Below are 5971 nucleotides of genomic sequence, written 5' to 3' on the forward strand. Positions count from 1 at the left end.
CGCACTGCCCCCCCATATTACCCACCTCTTTTTTGCAGATGATAGTATTGTTTTCCTGGAGGGCACAAAGGAGAACATGGAGACCCTCAAACAGATCCTAACCCAATACGAAGGTGCTTCAGGGCAGAAAGTCAATTTGCAAAAATCATCAATCTTCTTTGGGGGGGGGCAGAATGGTATGAAGGAGCAAATGAAACAGACTGTGGGTATTCAGTCTGAAGCTCTTAGCGAGTGCTATTTGGGACTTCCAACACTGGTTGGGAAGTCCAAGGATGGTACTTTCAAACATGTTACGGAATGTGCTAAGGGGAAAGTGTGCGGATGGAAGGGCCAAGGATTATCTAAAGCAGCAAGAGAAGTTCTAATTAAATCTGTCCTACAAGCGACTCCGACTTACACCATGAGTTGTTTTCACCTCTCGAAGAAGATGTGCCAGAACCTGACTTCAATCTCCTCTAAATTCTGGTGGGGTGGAATTAATGGTGAAAGAAAGGTCCATTGGGTAGCATGGAAGAAGATGTGCGCGAGCAAGCGTGACGATGGCTTGGGCTTTTGAGACCCGGAGGCTTTCAACCAAGCATTGTTAGCTAAGCAAGCATGGCACATACTACAAGAGCCCACTTCGTTGTGTGCTAGAGTGCTTAAAGCAAGGTATTTTATGGACGGTACAATATTGTCGGCTACTTGTCCGCCGGCTGGTTCGTGAAAGTGCGTTATATCGACTAGAGGGGGGTGAATAGGCGATTTTTATGAATTCTTCACTGAGGAATTTGCGGTTGAGGAAATTCCTGAGTGAAGAACTACTTGCAGCGGAATAAGTACTCAGAAGTAAACATAACATAACATAACATGAGCATGGTCTTCATGATGAAATGAAAACAAGCATAGAGTACAGAAAGTGTAAACACAGGATAAATAGAATGAAGACAAACAGGTTGAAGAAATTGAGCTAAGGAAATAGAGAAAGTCTCCAGTCAAAGTCTTCAAACAGATATGAACAAGCACACAACAGAGAGATGAGGAAATAGAAGGGTTGAGGAATTGGAACCAGATAGCTCGGTGGAGACAATGATTTGGTAGACGAGTTCCAACTGTTGTGACAGTTATATGTTTGGTTAGGGCGGCTAGGTATTTAAACCTGAGGACACACAGTCCCGGACACCCAGTCCTGAACACGCAGCTTAGGACACTCAGTCCTCACCGTATTCCCCTTGAGCTAAGGTCACACAGACCTCGCCCAATCACGTGTGGTAAGTCTTCAGGTGACTTCCAAACCTTCACAGACTCGGTCACTCAGCGATCCATAATTTCCTCTTGGATGCTCTAGACCATGACGCCTAACCGTCTGGAAGATGCACAGTCTTCAAAGGTAACAAGAGTCGGATCCACGCAGGATCAATCTCTTCAGTGATGCTCAATCACTTGGGGTTTGTAGGTGTTTGGGTTTGTGTTTTCCTCACTTGATGATTTTTGCTCAAAGTCCTCGGAGGGATGGGATGCTCTCAAATGACAAGTGTCAGTTTCTCTCGGAGCAGGCAACCAACTAGTGGTTGTAGGGGGCGGCTATTTATAGCCTAGGGAGCAGCCCGACATGATAAGACATAAATGCCCTTCAATGATATGACCGTTAGGTGGGTAGATATTTTGGGACAGCTGGCGCATAGCACAGCAACGGTCGGAATTTTGAGTATCAAATTCCTCAGGGCTATCATGTTCCTCACTGTGTAGGCAATCCGCACTAGCGAATTCCTAACTCCTCAGTCAGAACAAATTCCTCAGAGACCAGAAGAACTTCATCTCTGTCACTGAAGAAATTGACTGAACTGTATGAGATTTCCAATGGCTTCACTCGAAGGGATTGGTAGGTGTAGGATTTTGAGTTGAGCATCACTTGGAAATTTTTCCTTAGTATTTCCTCGACCCCCTTTAACAGTACGGTGTTTCCTATGACTCAAGAAATAGAAAATGAAACTACGAAAACAAAAGTCTTCACGCTTCATGTTCCTCGAATGAATACCAAGTCTTCAGGATCACACCAATTTCTTCACTTTCAAAGTCTTCAGAATCAAGTCTTCAGTCGAAGAACTTCATTTTTAGGGGTCGACTTTCTCTGTAAATATCAAACTCCTCATAGACTTATAGACCTGTGTACACTCACAAACGCATTAGTCCCTTAACCTATAAGTCTTCAATACACCAAAATCACTAAGGGGCACTAGATGCACTTACAATCTCCCCCTTTTTGGTGATTGATGACAATATAGGTTAAGTTTTCAACGGGATAAACATATGAAGTGTAAATACTGATATTGAGGATTTTGATTGCAATATATAGAAGGACCCCCCGTGAAGATGTGCATAGTGAGGAATTTGCTTTTGAAGCAATGCACACTTTGAAGAGTAGAATCATGGAGATCTCCCCCTATATCTTGTAATCCATACACGCATTTAACATACAATGTGAAGAATTTGAAATGCATGATGAAATATGGTGACTGATGTAATTCAGCATGCATGCATTAACATTAATGAGGAATAAGCATGTAGAAAAACTCAGCAAAAGTATCAGACCACCATAGAGTTTAAGTTTACAACTTGATCCAGCAAAGTCTTCAAAAGAATGAGAGTTTTAACTTAGAAAAAAACGCCCATATAGGTAGACCCGCTTGAAGACTAACTCAAATTTCTCCCCCTTTGTCATCGAATGACCAAAAGGGTCAAAAAATGAGGACTAACGCCCCTGAAGAATGTCATGTTGATGGAGGAGCGTCAGCGTTGTTGGGGTCATTTGTTGTTGTAGGACCTGCCGCAGTGTCGTCCAAGTCTTCATACTCGTCGGTGTCGCCGGATGAAGAATATGAGCTGGCCACCAAGGAAGGAACTTTGACCTTCTCGAATTTCTTCGCTGGAGGTGCAACCCAGTCAAAGTCCTCCTTGAGACCCATTTGCTTCATATCTTTTTCACCATACAGATGTGATAAGATAGCCCAGGTGTGACCGAAAACTTCATGGAGGTAGTAATGGTTTTTATTCACTGCATTATGTGTAGCAGTCATGTTGTGAAGAAGAGAACAAACTGACGCTTAACCCATTTATGGTTTCGATCCACCTTCTGATGAAGACTAAGAAGCTCACGGTCAGTCATCACCCTGGGAGCTGTGGCTTGAGGATTTGGCTTGGATGCATTTGCAGCAGAATCATGAGTGGCGGAGTCATCATTGGTTGTAACGCCCTGAGACCATTGCGCCAGGTGTCTTTCAGTTATTCGCTGTTGTTGCCTTGTCATTTGCTGGTGTGTCGCATCTTGTCATGTCATCATGTGCATTGCATCATCATGTTTTCAAAACTTGCATCCGTCCCAGTCTCCCCATTCTTTCCGTTGTCCGTTCTGAGCCCAAACACACTTGCACGCGCCTGTGGCATGTCCAAAATAATATTTTACAAGTGGCCGGAAAATATTCTCGGAATGGGTTGAAATTTAGCATGCGGTGTAGATAGACCGTCTGTCAAATTTCATCGCATTCGGAGTTCGTTTGATGCCCCAACGGATAACTATAGCGACATTATAGTCGGTCAAATCGTCGTACGTTATCGGTCTCCGGAAACTGCTGCCAGGCCTCTCTCTCTCTCTCTCTCTCTCTCTCTCTCTCTCTCTTTTCTCTTCCACGGCCCAAGGCCTCTCCACACAGCCACAATCAGCCCACCTGCAGCCCGCTAAAACCCCCCTCTGACCGGAACTATTCGATTGCGATCGGAGGGTCCAGAAACGACCTCAAACCCACCAAACCATAACCCCTACCCTATTTAAACAACCCCCCTTGCCATTTTTGGGCAGCCCTAGCCCTCCACCTACCTCTAGCCCCCTCCCCCTCAATTTCTCGCACCACTCCAGCCCCTCCTCGCCACTTGGCGCCGTCCCACAGGGCCGGCCGCCACTGCGCCGCCGCCAGGGCCTCTCTCGCGCCTCCACCTCACCCCTGGTCTCCCCGCGCCGCCGCGAAGCCCGCGGCCCCCAGGACCCGCATCGGGCCCTGGGAAGCCCATCTGGGCCCGGATGAGCCGCATCGCCGCCGCAGCCGCAGGAGCCCCGCCGCCCTCGAGCTCCTTCGCCACCAACCCTCGCGCGACGCCTCCCACCGTCGTTCGCTGCTCCGGCGGGTCACCGGAGTCCGCCGTCGCCGGCGACCAGTCAGGTCGCGCTGCCGTTCTCCACCTCCTTCTCCCTGCCTTCCTTTCCTCTCTCTCTCTCGTCATGCCTCACCGCCATGAGTGCAGCTGCAGGAGCTTCACCACCACGATCTGGTAGGAGTCGCCATCCTCGTCCTGGAGCCGACTGGAGCTCGCCCGCCGCCCGGATCCGACCTCGGGTGCCATTCCCGTGCCCCTCACCTCGCCGGTTCCCGAAGGCCGCGCCGCCCTGCCTTCCCTCGATCCCCTCTGGATCGAGGAGGAGGACGACGACAGGCGCGCCAGCCGCATTGGCCGCATCCAGCGCCGAGCCGACCCACCGCTCCTCCAAACTGGGCCTTGGCCCATGGTGAGGCCACCCCTGTGCGCCCTTCTTTGTTTTTTTCTTTCCCTTGCTGTCGGGCCAACCAAGTGCTATGTATGCCAGATTTGGCCCATGTCCTTTTTTCCCTCTCTGTGATTTTAGCTATTATCCCAGGAACGTCCGTTTTGCAGAAAGACCCCCTAGTTCATGTATTTAATAAATCACAAATGGTGCATCGGTTTAAAACAAATTATATATGTAAAATGCTTAGAATTTTGTGTACATTAATATTTTGCAACTTTCATCCATATTAAAAATGTTTAAACTTTCTGTTTGCATTAATTTGCTTATTGCCATGTTAAAATGCTTTATTTCATAACTAAATAACCGTAGCTCCAAATTTAATAAACTTTATATGTAAATGGGGTAGAAAAATGCATAGTTTAACATGGTGCACTCATCTTGCATGTTTAACAACTCTAAAATATGGTTTAGGGAAGAACAGTACCAAATCTAATATATGCTCATGAGGATTTTTCCGGAATTGTTGTTTGTTATTTCCAGCCTCATTTAAACTTGACTAGATAGTTAGTTTAATTATGCTTCACCTCTTGCCATGCTAACTAACATTTAATATTGTTGAGTACATAAACGGGAGAGAACTAAATAAGTTGTGGTGTTTCGTCAATATGCAACTCGTTGCATATTGAGCTCCACTTAATTTGTATGGATTGTTTGTGCTTTTGCCATGCCATGCCTCATTAAACCGGACATGCATCATACTTGGTTGTGCATCATGCCATGTTTATGTGATGGTTGTTTACTATGTGTTTGCCTTCTTTCCGGGTTGCTCTCGTTAGCTTCGGTTTCGTTCGGAGTTGTGAGGATTCGTTCAACTTACGCTTCGTTCGTTTGTCTTCTTCATGGACTCGTTCTTCTTCCTTGCGGGATCTTCAGGCAAGATGACCATACCCTCGAAATCACTTCTATCTTTGCTTGCTAGTTGTTCGCTCTATTGCATGCCGCGATACCTACCACTTGCTATTTCATGCCTCCCATATTGCCATGTCAAGCCTCTAACCCACCTTTCCTAGCAAACCGTTGTTTGGCTATGTTACCGCTTTGCTCAGCCCCTCTTATAGCGTTGCTAGTTGCAGGTGAAAGTTGAAGTTTGTTCCATGTTGGAACATGGATATGTTGGGATATCACAATATCTCTTATTTAATTAATGCATCTATATACTTGGTAAAGGGTGGAAGGCTCGGCCTTATGCCTGGTGTTTTGTTCCACTCTTGCCGCCCTAGTTTCCGTCATACTGGTGTTATGTTCCTTGATTGTGCGTCCCTTACGCAGTTGAGTGTTATGGGAACCCCTTGACAGTTCGCTTTGAATAAAACTTCTCCAGCAAGGCCCAACCTTGGTTTTACCATTTGCCTCACCACCACCTACTTTTCCCTTGGGAGTCGCGCTCCCGAGGGT

This window comes from Triticum urartu, chromosome 5 (genome assembly GCF_003073215.2).
Source record: "Triticum urartu cultivar G1812 chromosome 5, Tu2.1, whole genome shotgun sequence".
Lineage (NCBI taxonomy): Eukaryota > Viridiplantae > Streptophyta > Magnoliopsida > Poales > Poaceae > Triticum > Triticum urartu.